The sequence below is a fragment of the Equus asinus genome, chromosome 11 (genome assembly GCF_041296235.1).
Source record: "Equus asinus isolate D_3611 breed Donkey chromosome 11, EquAss-T2T_v2, whole genome shotgun sequence".
Taxonomy (NCBI): Eukaryota; Metazoa; Chordata; class Mammalia; order Perissodactyla; family Equidae; genus Equus; species Equus asinus.
In genome coordinates this window covers 30,222,776-30,240,715 of record NC_091800.1, presented here as the reverse complement: position 1 = coordinate 30,240,715, position 17,940 = coordinate 30,222,776, and the positions used below count along the sequence as shown (strand labels likewise).

General features: G+C 42.6%; 1 long non-coding RNA gene across 1 annotated transcript in view; it reads right to left on the bottom strand.

Annotated features, from left to right (window-relative positions):
• LOC139039791 (uncharacterized) overlaps positions 1 to 17,940 on the bottom strand; it is a 133,900-nt gene that overhangs the window by 69,777 nt on the left and 46,183 nt on the right. The window contains exons 2-3 of the long non-coding RNA XR_011492996.1: positions 12,018 to 12,126; positions 11,392 to 11,541 (exon numbers count right to left, since the gene is read on the bottom strand). This is a non-coding gene — a long non-coding RNA (uncharacterized lncRNA). The remainder of the gene's footprint in view (positions 1 to 11,391; positions 11,542 to 12,017; positions 12,127 to 17,940) is intronic.

Below are 17,940 nucleotides of genomic sequence, written 5' to 3'. Positions count from 1 at the left end.
CAGACCTACTAAACTGTAGTTTTTAGGAAGTATAAGCTCCCTGTGTTGTGTTATAGGTGCTAGAATAGATGGACGTTGTAGGAGTTTAATGCGGTCTCATTACTTACCAGGGCATTTGTGAATGACCCAGTCTTGTAGGACTTTATCTTGAAAACTATATTTATTTGTCATTAAATATTTGAGGTCTGAGTCCTTTAATGTTGCCTGGGAGAATTGCATCAGCAGATAGTTTGAAGACCAATCCCAGCTGCAACAATAACATGGGGAGATTGTTTTGCTTTATTTCGGTTTTACCAAATACCTTCGTGAGACTGCCTCTGGGTTGGCAGGCAGCTGTCCCTCAAGACAGTGGGGTTTGAGTGGGTGGGGCTCTCCAGGGAGAGTGGCTTGGTCTGTGGGTTGGCTCAAGGGTATAGCTGTGTGCCCTCTTGCTCCCACCTCTCTGAGGTCTGCCTACACCGTGGACCTGTGGGGTGTGCGTGCAGAGGGCAATAGGGATGCTGAGGGAAGAAGAAATGTTGCCAGAGCTGTGGCCAAACACTGGAGAGTGAGCCCCTCACAGTGGCTACCACTGTTACCATGGAAACCTCTGAGGAGAACACTGAGGGCCACTAGAAGCAGTCCTGGCAATGTCCTTCCGTTGGACCTTTTATTACATTTGACGTAACTGACCAAACTGATTCTTAAGACTTCCTTCCTAAGCTTATGTGACACGAACCCTCTTGTTTCTGCTCCTTTTACCCAGAGTGACCTCTGTCAGCCTCCTTTGCAGATGCTTCCTTTACTCCGTCCTCATTCACTCATTAACTATGGTGATAAAAGTCTTGATCTTATGACCCCTGCCTTCTTTCTCCTCTCTTTTCTGAGATCTTCCTCCATTTTCTTGGTTTGAGCTACAAGTTATCTACAGAAGACAGAGCTGGGATTCAGCAAAGGCGGGGAGAAAACCAGTGTTTGTTGAGAGCTTACTGTACACCTTGCAGGCCCTCAACCATGCATATGGTGTGCCTCAGTCCATCCTACAATAACCCTGCAAGGGAGGTGTCTCATTAGCCTTTGTCCTTTTGCATATTTGTTCCTTTTATCTGAAATTCTTTTTCTTCCTCCCTCCTCTCATCTTCCAGATTTCTACTCCTTTTCAAAGCCCAGTTCAATTACTGTTTCCTTTGTGGCATCTCTCTTAACTCCCCAGGCCCCATTAATCTCTCTGTCTGAATTCCATGGCACTAACATCATCCTTCTGTTAGATCTGTTTACCACATTATATTATGCAGCACAGTTTACAAATTTCCCTACTCCCCAAAGTTGTCTTTCAGGTGCTTGAGGACAAAATGGGGTCTTATCTGTCTTGGTATCCTAACATCAAAGTGCCTAACACATAGGCAGGTGCTTAAGAAATATTCATGTATCATATGATAACCAGCCTTTGTTAGCTCTGTGCATTAATCCCAGACAATCCTCACAGTAACTCGTGAGGTAGGTCATTATCATGGATGAGGAAGTGCGATTTAGAGTATTTAAATAAATTGCCAAGAACCACGAAGGCAGAATCAGGACACGAACCAGCGGAGACCGAAGCCAGAGTCTGCACTGTGCTACACACTCACCCTCTGGCTGTGGTCTGCCCTGAAGCTGCTGCTGACAGCCAACAGAGAACAGCACTTAGCAAGGACACCGGCACAACCCAAGATGATAAAGCACACATGAATTTACAAATTTATGAATAAACAGACAAAGAAACAAATGAATGAATCCACACCTATCAATCTTTCGTACAGTCCAGCCTAATTCCTGCTCATTGAACCTCCTCCTCTGCTCCGCCCTTTTATTCGTACAAACGCTCCTTCAGCTCCTACCTTCCTGGTCTCATGCTGACTACCTACAACAGCTTCTTGGTGGGTCCCTCAGCCCACTGCCTCTGTCCTTCTCTCCCTCCACCCCGGCCATTCTAAACACAACTTCTGACGATTAGTTCTCAAGCCCTGTTGTTGGAGCCACACTTAAGGAATGATTTCAGCTTCTGACTCACTGTTAACTAAAATCTTAGTACTCAAGGATAACTATTAAGGTATTGCCCTCCCTTACAAGAGTCCTCTCTCTACCCATATCTACCATTTTAAACCAAGCAATTTTGTTAACTGCCCCTGGCCAATAATTTGCCTGTTTTGCCTCCAGATCTTTGCCCAAGCCTTTCTGCTGTGTTCTGAACACCTGTTCTATATCAGGAACTGAGCTGGGTTCTGGGAATACAGAGATTAAAGCTTCAGTCTCTGAAGCTCATAGATTAGTGGAGAGACGGCTGAAAGAGCAATTACAAGGCACTATAATTGTGGTAGGCAATTCAGAGGGAAGCCGGGTTGCTATGGAAGCACATAGGATGTCCTCCTCCCACATCTCCAGTAATTTCATCTGTCAGCTCTCTCCTGGTTCCACTCACCTCTCCCAGGGCGCTTTCTATGCCTGCCCCTTCATTTACTCCCCTCAGGCCCTCCTCCTCATGTATGTAGGCAAATTATTTTACATTTATCTGTACTTTTTGATCCATTCATCTGCAAAAGATATTTCTTTGAGCTTTCCCTTTTCACCTGGTGAACTATAATGGAGGAGGAGAGGATAAAAGGATGCAAACTTACAGGAAGGATGGTGTGCCTACTCTCAGGGAGAATCTGTCCCAGAGAGGAAAAACAATGTAAGTGAAAGGCATGGACGGCTTTTGTTGGACTCCACCCTAACTATCTCCTTTGGTGGTAGGGGGTGCATTCCTTGAAGAGAAAGGATCATATGTAACTCACGTTTGATCTACTCAACTTCTGTAGTCCACCAACTTTGTGGGGGACCCCCTAAAAGAGCAGCTTACAAAAGACAGGATGCTGTTTCCATACATCTGAACTGATTATGGAGCATATAATACACCGTCTCAGACTCAGAGATGTTAGAGGGAGCCGGGACTGTGAAAGAAGGACTGAGGTCCTATGGACGACAGAGCTGAGCCAAAAAAAATTGATCCTAAGGGTTGACAGTCTCATTTGCGTCCACGGCTAAAGAAGCCTAGGGAACATTCGCATGTAGACCACTCGTGGCTTCGTAATGATTTACCAGTCGACTAAAGAGAAACAGGCTCACAAGAGATGGTCCCAGGAAAAACAGAATATCCAGCAAGGCTCATCCTGGATTAGTTGGTCCCACAAGCCTCCCCACCGTTCTGCCAGGAAAACTCTGTCATTCTATCACATGGATCCAAGACACTTGGTTGACATGGAAACGTGTCCACATCTATGGTTCAGCTTCCCTGCTCTCAGGTCCAGCATATTCTTCTCTGGCTCCATGCCCCATTCGCTCCAGCCTTCTAAAATCACATTTCTCCACTCAGTCACCTGTCCTTTGAACCACCTAGTTAGAGGGCTGAGGAAGTCTCTGTTTTCCTGACAGTCCCGAGGAGTGGGTGCTGGGAGTTGGCCTTTGGATGTCCTCCTTGCCTAGCACTGTCATTCTAAGGGTTTGCCGACATAAGGCAGAGTCTCCCACTGGCTGAAACTCCCTTGCCACAAGGGATTTCATTTTATGTCAGCAGTTTCACAGACTGAGGGGGTGGTAGGAAGAAGAGAAACATGAAAAGAAGAGTAGATGCCATAGATCACTGAACTCAATATAGCACTGGGACAGAGATGCAAAGATTTGGTAAAGGTCCAGAAATCTAAACAGTGGGCTGTGCTTATTAAGTTGGACTGTACATTGAGCTAACAAACACATCCCCCGTCTCCTTGACAACCAGAATACAAGCATGTTTTACCTGCGTTATCTACTCTCGTTGCTGAAGCCAGTGCATAATTAGTGGAGAAAAAAACACAGGTGCCAGGTAAACTCTTTCTTAAACAACGTTTCTCTTTCATCCCTCTCTGGCCAGGAGTTTCCCTACTCAACCTCATTAACATCTCACTTGTTGAAATTTATCAGCCATGCCTTTTGCTTGCTAGTGGAAAGCTAACACAGCTTGCCTCTCCCTGTCAGTCAACACTATTTAGGGGACTGATAAGAAGATTTACTCAGAAGATTTTTCTGGAAAGTTCTATTTATAGAGACACACCTAGGTGGCCATAGACACTAACTATAAATAGCGAGGGGTAGGGCTGTGTTTTCACCATCTTGGAGAAGAAGGAAAGAGATCTTTCCTCCTCCTGGTAGACACCCCCCCCCCTTTCATATTTGCTCTCTTGGCATAGGAGACAAGCCTTCAGCTACAGGGTGTTTGATGTGAACTGAAGTCAGGGATTTGCTTAGTAAGTGTGACCATCTCAAGGATGTGGGAGGCAGTAGCTTTTAAATACTTAGGGATCCCAGGAACACAGTCTCCTAGGATACATAGCAACCAAAGTAAAGAAGTCAGTCCTGGGAAGATGAAATCTCAGCCCTCAAGTCTGGAATGCTCCTTTCCCTGTGACTGTCCTCACCACTGCAGCCCAAGGGCCAGCGGGGAGGATGGTCAGTGTGGGAGGACAATGTCCTGACTTCCTCCTGATTGGACAAAAAGGGCCTGTGAGGTTGTGTTTAGAAAGAGTCATCACCTTAAGCAAAGCAGACATTCACACACCTGGCCTTATATGAACAGTTGGAGACCCCCCAGGGTGGAGGAGGAAAGAATGGGAGCCAAGTGGGGAGACAGAAAGAGAATAAACGTGAGTAGAGGGGCCCCAGTTCTTCAAAACAAGTAGGAAGCAAAGATGATGAGAGGATTCAAGTGGATTGCATTTTCCCCTTCTCTCCTTATGCCAGGTCCTTTCAGGATACGTTTGGAAATCGGGGGCTGTGAACATGTGTACATGAACACAGAGTGTGTGTGCCACCCCATGTAGATCTGTACAAGTGTGCTGATGCCTCTGGGCGTGCGTGAGGAAGTTCATGTGATGCTGCAAACAGTATAAGTACTACACATGTTAGCCTAACCACAGAACAATTGCCAAACCCAACTCTGATGGGAAAAGCCATTATTTTCCAGGAGTTGACTCGTACCCTGTTCTCATTCCAGTTCACCCTGTGGAAATCACTTAGCATAGTTGGGAGAAAGGAGGAGCGTAAAGTAATGAGATGGAATAGAACAAAGGAGAATGTCTACCAATTGTCATAATCAACATCCTGATGGAGAGGTCACTTAATGTGGAAAAAATAGGACCCATTAGGAATGAGTTGGGACTGGATCCCAGGCGGCCTTCTCAGAAAGCGTCCTGCTGGCTTGTGCTGCCTCCAACGCTGCCAGGGTGGCTTAGTGTGTGGTGTAGGTGGATTCATTGACAGGGATACATTTCTCGGAACCAGTAGTAGATTTATGGCAACTGATTGTGCAATAAGAGCTGGCCTGGACAGACCTCTCATGCAATTACCAGAACCCTATACTACTTCTACTAATTTACATAACAAACATTTTTCACCTACTTAATGAGGATAGCGAATGTTTATTGGAAGTCAAGTACTGTTCCAAGCTCTTCATATCTATTAATTTAATCTGCACAAGAGTTCTATGGAGTGGGTACTATTGTCATCCTTTCTGTTTTACAGAAGAGGAAACTGAGGCACAGTAAGCTTAAGTAATTTCCCCAAAGTTTCTCACTGTATGCAAGAGCCAGGATTTGAACACTGGAAGTTTTATTCCAAATTCAATCCTTTTAGTCACTAAATGTGTCTGCTTCCTATTTTTACTCTTGTAGGAGGCGCTATACTAGGCATTTGAAGAGGCTAACAACAATGACATAGTCCCTACCTTAAAGGAGTTTATGGTCTGGGGCAGAGACAGACAACATTGCCTTCTGACTTGAGCAAATTTGGCCATTCAGAAAACATCAGGTTCTTTTGGTAACTATTGGTAGCCTCTTGTAGTGAGAGACACATGGGGAACTATGAATCCCCTCTCCCATAACCTCAGAAATGTTGGACTGAACCCCACCAGGCATACAGACCTGTATTGGCAAGGAACCACAAAAACAGCCATTGAACTCATTCCGTACTTTGGGGAAGACCCACACTGGTGCCAGCATCCCAGCGGGTGTGGTGCATGGAAGGCAGGCACTGGGGCAGACCCAGTGATACTCTTAGGAGAGCACTGGGCAGTTCTGGGTTGGGTTAGGCAACAGGATCTTCAGTGAAGGAAAGGACAGACGACCAAGGGGCTGGTGGCAGACACAGATCTGTCACCTTATGTCTTATCCATGAAAGGGGGTAGAGCCTACAATATTCCTATCCGATCACCAGTTGTCATGCTATTCATCATACCAAAGAAATGATTTCACTAAAGATATGGGGAGTACTGGATAACCCCCTCTGCGGAGGCTGACTCACAATGGGGCACCTCTTGTGCTGTTTAACCACCCTGGAATGTTGCTTCCTGATTCGGTGCTCATGCCTCCTGTTTCATGGATTCCGTCAGATGACTCTTATGCGTCCAAAACCAGCATCCATTGAGTCATTTTGGTCTAGTGTGTCTTTTTCAAACGGTACTTTGTTTTTCACAAATAAAATAACTGAGTGAACATCCCATAATAGAAGAAACATTGTAAGGACCTGAATGTAAGGCAAAGCTCTCTACATCAAAGGGTAATTTGGAGGGAAGTATTTGTTTATTTACTATCATATATAAGCACCTAGTTTGTGTCTGACACATAGCAGATGCTCTATAAATCTCACTTTCCTTCCCTACCTCACTATCTCACTTAATTTTCATTTAAAACACTATGAGGAAGTTTTAAGTCTTATTTTTTAGATGAGGAAACAAAAGTTTAAAGAGTTTAAGTAACTTGCTGAGTTCACATGACTACAGGTGGCCACTCTGGGTTCAAACTAGAATCCCCATGCCTTTTTCTTAGCAATACTGCCTCTCTAATACACATAACTGAGCTTTGCAGAATATTGCATTTACAAAGCACTTTAACATACCGCATTTCATTGCAGCCTCAGGACACTCCCAGGACATGAGGATTATTGTTTTCTTCATTTCCAAATGGAGGAAGCAGCTAGAGTAATTACAGCAATTTGCCCAGATTTTCTAAGGTGGTGAATGATCTGTCAGAATTTGAACCCATATCTTATGATGTCCAAACCTTTGCTCTGGGCACTACACCATGTGACAGCAGAGGACAGAGCCCAAGGATGGCCAAAGGGCTGAATGTGAACTGAATGCCCAAGTGCCCCATTCATGAGCAACATGGATCCAGTTGGCTCATTGGTGTTGCAGAACTATCCTTCAATCCAGTCTCAGCAGCATGGAGTGGTCACTTGTGATGAGAATGATAACCAACATTTTCATAGCATTTTATAGTTTGTAAAGTACCTAGCTCATTTGTTCTAATTTTGAATGCAACCACTGCATTCAACACTGCAGTCAGAAACAGAACAGCAAGGTGACCATATTTTTCAGGGTGACGAGACCCAGTCTTAACCATATTCTTAGATGCTAGAATCAATTCCCACATCTTGTAGAGACCAATTTCCTAAGTGACACTGCATTTTTCTTGCTTCACTTAATCTCCTTAAGGCTACCTTTATCTTCTAGGTGTAATTTTCTTAGGATCCTTTTAAAATAGATTTGCTGCATTATGTTTATAAAAATAGTATATGACTTTTGAAAATAATTTAGAAAACACAGAATAGTATACATAAGAAAATAAGCACAATAACAAGTATCATTTACCAAGATATGCTAATATTAATATCTTGTTATATGCATATATAAATGGCTACATAATATCCCATCATATGTACATGTATGTATGTACCATTATTTATGTATTAACAAACATTTGCCATTTGGATTGTTTTCAGTGTATATACAACATTTCAATGAAAATACTTCAATATACATCTTTGTGTACTTGTCTAATTTTCTAGAAGTGGAATTGCTGTTCATGAGAATATACTTTGTAAAGGTTTTTAATATATGTTGATAAATCACCCTCCAGAAAACTTGAATCAGTTTATACTCTCACCAGCAGAACATAAGATACATCTTTCCCACAACTTTGCTAACAGTGAGTATTAGCAAACTTTTATAGCTGATAGGAGAAAACAATAGCTTGTTTATTCATATTTTTCTCCCTACTTGTGAAGGTGAAAATCTTTTTATTAGTTTACTAATAAGATGATCATATAACTTATTATCCAATCTGTAGTGTTTTTTGTTTTTGGGGGTTTTTTTTGATGAGGAAGTTTGGCCCTGAGCGAATATCTGTTGCCAATCTTCGTCTCTTTTTTTTCTCTCCCCAAAGCCCCAGTATATACTTGTATGTCCTTCTAGTTCTTCTATGTGGGACACCACCACAGCATGGCTTGATGAGTGGTGCATAGATCCACGCCCAGGGTCCAAACCTGCGAACCCTGGGCCACCAAAGCAGGGTGCACAAACTTAACCATTATGCCACTGGGCCAGTGCCCAATCTGGCGAGTGAAAGGGATACTAACCAGAAGGGAAGCAAATGGAACTCATGGTCACACAACCTATTGACCGTTTGCATTTCTTAGTCTGAGAATTGCTTGTTTGTTGCTTTTATTTTTCTATCAAGTTGTCTGTTCTTACTGATTATGTAAAGATCATGTTACAATAATAATATTAACCTCCTATAATTTATGTTCAATATTTTTTATTTTTAATTATAAAGATAATCCAAAACCATATTTTTTTAGTTTGTTTCAGATTTTTTTTTCCTGAGGAAGATTAGCCCCGAGCTAACATCTGCCAATCCTCCTCTTTTTTTCTGAGGAGGACTGGCCCTGAGCTAACATCCATGCCCGTCTTCCTCTACTTTATATGTGGGATGCCTACCACAGCATGGCTTGCCAGTCGGTGCCATATCTGCACCCGGGATCTGAACTGATGAACCCCGGGCTGCCAAAGCAGAACGTGCGCACTTAACTGCTGCGCCACCAGGCCAGCCCTTGTTTCAGATTTTTTAGTTAAACTTTTTGAAACAATTGTAGATTCACATGTAATTCTAAGAAATAATAAAGAGAGATCTCCTTTACCCTTTACCCCATTTCCTCCAATGGTAACATCTTGCAAAACTCTAGTACAATATCACAACCAGGCTATTGGCTTTTATACAGTCAAGATATGGAACATTTCCATCATCACGAGGATCCTTCATGTTGCCCTTTTATAGCCACACCCACTTCCCTCCCGCCCTCCCCTTAACCCCTGGCAACCACTAATCTGTTCTCCATTTCTATAACTTTGTCATTTCAAGAATGTTATATAAATGGCATCATACAGTACATAACCTTTCAGGAGTGGCTTTTTCATTCAGCAGAATTCTCTGGAGATTCATCCAGGTTGTTGGATGTATGGATAGTTTGTTCCTTTTTATTGCTGAGTAGTATTCCCTGGTAGGGATATATGGCAGTTTGTTTAGCCATTCATGCTCTGAAGGACATCTGGGTTGTTCCCAGTTTTTGACTACTGCAAATAAAGCTGCTATAAACATGCACGTGCAGGTTTTTGTGTGAACCTAAGTCTTCGTTTCTCTAGGATAAATGCCTAGGAGTGCAACTGCTACATCATGTGGTAGCTGCATGTTTAGTTTTTTAAGAAATTGCCAAACTGTTTTCCAGAGTGGCTGTACGATTTCACACTCACCCTGGCAATGTATGAGTCATCCAGTTTCTCCACATCCTCACCAACGTTTGGTGATTGTCACTATTTTTTATTTTAGCCATTCTGATGTGTGAGTAGTGATTTCTCACTGTGGTTATCATTTTCATTTCCCTGATTGCTAGTAATATTGAATATCTCTTCATGTGCTTATTGCTGTTTGTATATTTTCCCTGGTGAAATCTCTCTTCATATCTCTTGCCCATTTTCTAACTGGATTGTTTATTTTTCTCATTGTTCGGTTTTTTTTGTTTTTTTTTTTAAAGATTTTATTTTTTTCCTTTTTCTCCCCAAAGCCCCCCCAATACATAGTTGTATATTCTTCGTTGTGGGTCCTTCTAGTTGTGGCATGTGGGACGCTGCCTCAGCGTGGTTTGATGAGCAGTGCCATGTCCGCGCCCAGGATTCGAACCAACGAAACAGTGAACCGCCTGTAGCGGAGTGCGCGAACTTAACCACTCCGCCACGGGGCCAGCCCCTCATTGTTCGGTTTTGAATGATCTTTGTGTGTACTAGATGCTAGCCTTTTTGTCAGATATGCATCTTGCAAATATTTTCTCGCACTATGTATCTTGTCTTTTCTTCCTCCTAACAGGGTCTTTTACAGAGCAAAGTCTTTAAATTTCTAATTTCTAATTTTTCTTTTATAGATTGTACTTTTGGTGTCAAGTCTAATAACTCTTTGCCTTGGATCCTGAAGATATTCTCCTGTTTTATTCCAGCTGTTTTATAATTATGCACTTTACATTTAAGTTCATGATCCATTTTGGGTTAATTTTGTATAAATTGTAAGACTTAGGTTGAGTTTCATATATTTGCCTATGGATGTCCAATTGTTCCAGAACCATTTTTTCTTTTTTCCCCCTTCTTTTTCTACCTTTTGCCGAAAACCAGTATGTCATATTGGTGTGGGTCCGTCACTAGGTTCTCTGTTGTGTTCTGTTGATCCATGGGTCTATCCCTCCCGCGATATCACATAATCTTGATTACTGTAGCTGTATAGTAAGTCTTGAAATCCAATAAACTGATTCCTTTCATTTTATTCTTCTTTTTAAACATTTTTCTAGCTATTCTAATTTCTTTGCTTTTCCATATAAACTTTAGAATAATCTTGTCTATGTCTACAAAAAGTACGGCTGAGATTTTGATACGCTTGAGTTAAACCTTATAATAGGTTCAGTGGCAGTTCCCCAAAGGGTATGTCCATGTCGTGATCTCTGGAATGAGTGAATGTGACTATCTTTGGAAAAAGTGCTGGGGGCCGGCCCCGTGGTTAAGTTCACACGCTTCGCTTCAGCGGCCCAGGTTTCACGGGTTCGGATCCTGGGCGCAGACACGGCACCACTCATCAGGCCACATTGAGGAGGCGTCCCACATGCCACAGCTAGAAGGACCCACAACTAAGATATACAACTATGTACTGGGGAGGGGGGCAGGATTTGGGGAGATAAAGCAGGAAAAGCAAAAAAAAAGATTGGCAACAGTTGTGAGCTCAGGTGCCAATATTTAGGGGAAAAAAAGAAAAAAAGTAAACGTGTCTGTAGATGTAATTAAGTTAAGGATCCTGAGATGAGGAGATCATCCCGGATTATCCAGGTAGGACCTAAATTCAATAACAAGTATCCTGCTAAGAGACACACAGAGGAGATAGACAGAAAAGGAGCAGGAGATGTGACCACGGAGGCAGAGATTGGAGTGATGTGGCCACAAGTCAAAGAATGCCAACTGACACCAGACGCTGGAAGAGGCAACGAACAGAGTACCTGCTAACGCATCCAGAGGGAGAACTGCCAGGCCAGCACCTCTATTTGTGACCTCTCGCCTTCAGAACAGTGAGACGAGAAATGTCTGTTGTTTTAAGCCATCCAGTCTGTGGTAATTCGTTGTAGCAGCCACAGGAAATGAATAGAGAGCTGTATATCAAATCTTTTTAAGACTCTGGATCTTATTTAAACCTTCTGTTTCTAACTGGCTTTTTCTGACTGTTCTGGCAGGAGGTAGCTGGGGGAGGGGCACCTTGCTATGCCAGGTGGAGGTGGAAATCCAGGCTCCCCACTGGGCCTCTCTCAACACCTGGGGAAGAGGGCTCCTTGTTACTGCTGGATGGGAATGGGCGTTCCAGCTCCCATGTAATCTCCACTGACCCTGTAGGGTGGGGATAGGACTTTACAGGCCAGTGAAGATGAGAGGCCTGGGCCCCTACTTGGCCTTCTCTCACAGAACCCCAGTGAGGGATTCGGAGGCACCTGGACAGAGCCTCACAAGGGTAAAAGTATTGGTTCTTCACCTGGTCTTTGCTGGCATGGGTGGGAGTGGGACCACAGTTTTTTCTGTGGTGTTTGGCTGGTTGTTGTCTAAAAGTTTTGTGTCTTTCTAGACTTCTCCTTACCTCTTCCTTTGGCTGGAGAAAGCAGGTTTTTCCTGGGGCTTTTTTTTCCCCATCTGCTTCTGTAGGCCTTTCTGGGTTGCTGGCTTCTTCAGCTCCAAGTCTGGGATATCTAAGGCAAAAAGAAAACTCAGGGAACTCTTTTATTTGTTTTTGTTTTTTCTTCTCCCCAAAGTCCCCCAGTACATGGTTGTATACTCTAGTTGTAGGTTCTTTTAGTTCTGCCATGTGGGACACTGCCTCAGTGTGGCCTGATGAGTGGTGCCACATCCGCACCCAGGATCCGAACCGGCGAAACCCTGGGCCGCCAAAGTGGAGCACATGAACTTAACCACTTGGCCACAGGCCGGCCCCAGGGAACTCTTGACCACGTCATTTCTCAACTCCCAAGGTTCCTAGCTGGTCTGCCTTCTCTCCACCTTTCAGAATCATCTACTGTTTGTTTTAGATATAATGTCCGGGGATTTTGGTTGTCCTTAGTGGGGAAATAAGGAAAAGTACATCTATTCCATCTTCCTGAAAGCAGAAGTTTGTTTTATTTTTGAAAAATAACTAACAAGACCTAAACAAAACATCAAGTTTCCCACTCCTCCGGCCTTACCCTCACTCCACTCTCCATAAGTAACTACTGGTTCTCCAGGTATGTCTCTAGCAGGAACATAATTCCAAATAAAAGGCTCATGCCTTCCACTTTAAATTTTAATTTAAGGTAAGTGTGTTTTAATAGGTACTATATTTACTTAGATCTCATTTAAAAGATTCAAACAGGCACATAGTGAAAAATCTGCCTCCCATCCTTATTCCTCAGACACCCAGTTCTCTTCTCCCAGAGGTAACTGATGTTATCATTTTCTTGAATATCCTTCCAGAGATATTACAGTCATATATTAGCAAATACATTATGCCTCTTGGGATCAAATGTATTATGGTTCCCAATTATTGATGCCCTCTTTCCCCGTAAGAGAATTACCTATCCCTGCCTATTGCAGTGCCTTATTGTGGAAGGAGTGTACTTACCTACCCCATAAACAGACTCAATCATGTTCTTGCTTTAACCAATAAAATGTGAGCAGCAGTCCTGTACGCTAGTTCTAAGCAGAAGGTTTAAAGCCGTGGTGAGTTTCTACTCCCCTCTGGCTCTTCTTCTCTGCCGGGAGAACAGATGTCCCAGGGGCTGCTTCTTCCACCTGGGTCTCATAGTGAGATTTTTACATTTTCAAGATTCTCTTTGCTTCCTCATATCTTTCTCTTCAAGCCATATTGTTGTCCTAAGAATTTACTGAGCTCCATCTTCACAGAGCATAGGACCAGTGAAAGCTTCCTTGTGTCCATCAAGGAAACATAAAAATGGTGGGCACTGAAGGAAACAGTGGATTTGATGCTATGAGGCTTGCCTCTGAGGTGGAGGACTGACTGGAATCTAGAGAAACTCCTAACTTACGGTCACATGAAAATTTCAGTTACTTATCCAGGGCAGGCAGCATTCTCCCTCTGAGGCCGAATTCCCAAAGCTACCAGTCCAGGGGCATCAATCTTGGTGTCTATGCCAGGAGAGTCCCCGAGCCAAAGAGGAGAGCTGAGGAGAGGGGAGCTGATAGAGCTTTTTGACAAGAGAAATCCTTTGTGTCACTCAGCAGTGCCTTTGCTATTTTTCCTCAGTTGATCCAACCACCCCAGAAGTGATGACTTCCTCTTTCCCAAGATGTCAGTGTGGAGTATCCTGTTGAGTTCTGCCCTTGGTCCCTTACAAGTTGTGGCGATGGGGTATGATCTCCAAATACAATAGAGGACACTTAGTTCGATTTCAATCTCAGATAAACAATGGATTTTTTTAGTATATGTATATCCCAAATATTGCATGGGACATACTTATACTAAACAATTATTCATTGTTTATTTGAAATTCAAATTTAACTGAGCATTCTATATTTTTACTTGCTAAATCTTGCAACTTTACATGGGTGGGGCTAAGCTCCTTCTTATCAGCAGGAACAGAAACAGAGCCAAGAAGCCCACATGGAAGCCCTGACCAAACCCAGACCATCATGAAGAGCCCAAAAAGCCTGGCTATGCTGAGATATGCCCTGTAGAGGGGCATCCATCCTCATGTAAGTTTCCAAGAGTTTCCCTGGATAGCTTTATCTGCTAGCCCCCAAATTACCTGATATCCAAATAATTCCACACCTAGTTCTCAGCCTATATATAGTTTGCATTCAATGTATTTATACTTGTTTATACTTTTGTACGTGCTGTGTCTTTCTTTAACAGATCCAGAGTCAATATTTACTGAGTGCCAACTATAGAACAGTGAATCATCTTAGGTGCTCTCACATACTCCATCTCCTTATCTTCACAACAACCCCAAGAGGGAAGCATCATCTATTATTTTTTTTTTCCATTTTCCAGATGAGGAAACAGCTTCAAAGGGTCCTTGCAAGCTGAGGAACTCATCAAGAAAGTGTTGCCTAAGGCCCCATGACTCATAAGTGCCACGGCTAAGATTTGAACTCCTTCTTAAAGATGAACCACTCCCTGAATGAGGTCTCTCTGCTTTTCTATCTCCACCCAAGCCACCTCCTACTCTCTACTCCCATCAATGGCTGGTACCATCTCCCTACCCTCGCTGGAACCCTTAAGAAAATAGAATCCCTGAAAGGCTCCAAGATAGTGGTGTAGGAAAACCCTGAACTCATCTCCTCCTGTGGACATACTGAGTCTACACCTACAAATAGAGCAATTCCTCCTGAAGACGAACTGAGGGCTGATTGAACAGCTTGTGTGCAACAAACGATAGAGGGACCAAAAAGAGATGGGTAGAAGAGATGGAGACATGGTATGAATAGGAACCCCACCTCCAACACAGTGACCTACAACAGGAAGGGATATCACAGAGTGGCCCACAAGCAGGCTTGCCCACCATGGGGCACAGCAAAAAACCCCAGCAACTTAAAGGGTAACTAGACTATATGGGAAGGAAATCCATTAACTAAACCTAGAGCATCTGCCAAATGGGCAGAGAACTGCTGAACTCTCTCCAGAGTCAGAGGCACTGGTGACTGCCACTTTTTGCATCCACCTTGATAGCATGGGCAGGAACACAGTACAGACACCCCTGGTCTACGCCAGCGCCAGCCATCCCTAGCATAGTGCACCCCAGGAACCCCCAGCCTGTACCCATTCCAGCTCCAGCCAGCCTACCAAAGCCATCCAGCACCTACAGTCTACACGGGGGACACCCCAACACAAGGCCACTCCTTCAAGACTAGGAGAGATAGGTATTATGCCTAATTCATAGAAACAAACACAGAAAGTCAAACAAAATGAAGAGACAAAGGACTATGTTCCAACCAAAAGAACAAGATAAAACCCCAGAAAGAAACCCTAATGAAATGGAGATAATAAATTTATCTGATAAAGAATTCAAAGTGATGGTTATAAAAGTTCTCACCAAACTCAGGAGAAGATTGGAGGAATACAGTGAGAACTTCAACAAAGAGTTAGAAAATATAAGAAAGAACCAATCAGACCTGAAAAATACAATAACTAAAATGAAAAGTACACTAGAGTAATCAACAGCACGTTAGATGATACAGAAGAATAGATCAGTGATATGAAAGACAAAATAGTGGAAATCACTCAATCAGAACAGCGAAAAGGAAAAAGAATTTAAAAAAATGAGAATAGGGGACCTCTGGGACAACATCAAGCATACTAACATTAGCATTATAGGTGTTCCAGAAGGAGAAGAGAGAGAGAAAGGGGCAAAAAACTTATTTGAGGAAACAATGGCTAAAACCTTCCCTAACCTGGGGAAGTAAACAGACATCCAGGTCCAGGAAGCCCAGAGAGCTCCAGAGAAGATGAACCCAAAGAGATCCACACCAAGATATATTATAATTAAAATGGCAAGAGTTAAAGATAAAGAAAGAATCTTAAAGGCAGCAAGAGAAAAACAAGAAGTCACATATAAGGCAATTCCCATAAGACTATCAGCTGATTTTTCAACAGAAACTTTGCAGGCCAGAAGGGAGTGTCATGGAATATTGAAAGTGCTGAAAGGAAAACTTACAACCAAGAGTTCTCTCCCCAGCAAGGTTAGCATTCAGAATTAAAGGAGAGAGAATGAGTTCCCCAGAGAAGGAAGAACTAAAGGAGTTCATTGCCACTAAACTAAATTTACAAGAAATATTAAAGGGTTTTCTTTAAGTGGAAAAGAAGAGACCATAACTAGAAATAAGAAAATATATGAAATAAAAAATCTCACTGGTAAAGGCAGATAGTTAGTAAAGGCGATGGATCAGCCACTTGAAAAACTAGTATGAAGGTTAAAAGACAAAAGTAGTAAAATCAACTATAGGCATACCTCAGAGGTATTGCAGGTTTGGTTCCAGACCACTGCAGTAAAGTGAATATTGTAATAAAGTGATTCATACGAAGTTTTTGGTTTCCTAGTGCATATGAAAGTTATATTTACACTATACTGTAGTCTAATAAGTGTGCAATAGCATTATGTCTACAAAAACAATGTACATACCTTAATTAAAAATACTCTATTGCTAAAAAATGCCAACCATTATCTGAACCTTCTGCAAGTCGTAATCTTTGCTGGTGGAGGGTCTTGCCTCAATGTTGAGGGTTGCTGACTGATCAGGGTGATGGTTGCTGCAGGTTGGGATGTCTGTGGCAACTTCTTAAAATAAAACAACAGTGAAGTTTGCCTTATCTATTGACTCTTCCTTTCATGAATGATTTCTCCGTAGCCTGTGATGCTCTTTGATAGCATTTTACCCATAGCAGAACTTCTTTCAAAAACTGGAGTCAGTTTTCTCAAACCCTGTCCCTGCTTTATCAACTAAGTTTATGTAATAGTCTAAGTCCTTTGTTGTCATTTCAACAATCTTCACAACATTGTGGGCAAGAGTAGATTCCATCTCAAGAAACCACTTTTTTTGCTCATCCGTAAGAAGCAACTCCACATGTCTTCAAGTTTTATCATGAGATGGCAGCAATTCAGTCACATCTTCAGGCTCTACTTCCAGTTATAGTTCTCTTGCTATTTACCCCACATCTGTACTTCCTCCGCTGAAGTCTTGAACCCAAAGTCTTGACCTCAAAGTCATCCATGAGGGTTAGAATCAACTTCTTCCAAACTCCTGTTAATGTTGCTACGTTGACCTCTTCCTGTGAATCACAAATGTTTTTAGTGGCATCTAGACTGGTGAATCCTTTCCAGAAGGTTTTCTACTTACTTTGCCCATATCTATCAGAGGAATCACTATCTATGGCACCGATAGCATTATGAAATATATTTCTTGACTAATAAGACTTGAAAGTCAAGAGTACGCCTTGACCTGTGGTCTGTAGAATGGATATTGTGTTAGCAGTCATGAAAACAACATAAATCTCATTGTACATCTCCATCAGAGCTCTTGGGTGACCAGCTGCATTGTCAATAAGCAGTAATATTTTGAAAGAAATCTTTTTTTCTGAGCAGTAGCTCTCAACAGTGGGCTTGAAATATTCAGTAAACCATGTTATAAACAGATATGCTGTCATCCAGCCTTTTTTTGCTCCATGTATAGAGCATAGGCAGAGTAGGTTTAGCTCCATTCTTAAGGGTCCTAAGATTTTCAGAAGGGCAAATGAAGTTTGGCTTTAACTTAAAGCCATCAGCCGCATTAGTCCCTAACAAGAGAGTCAGCCTGTCCTTCAAAGCTTCAAAGCCAGGCACTGACTTCTCCTCTCCAGCTCTGAAAGTCCTACATGGCATCTTGGTCCAATATAAAGCTGTTTCATCTAAACTGAAAATCTGTTGTTTAGTGTAGCCACTTTCATTAGTGATCTTAGCTAGATCTTCTGGAGAACTTGCTTCAGCTCCTACATCAGCACCTGCTGCTTCACCTTGCACTTTTATGTTATGGAGACA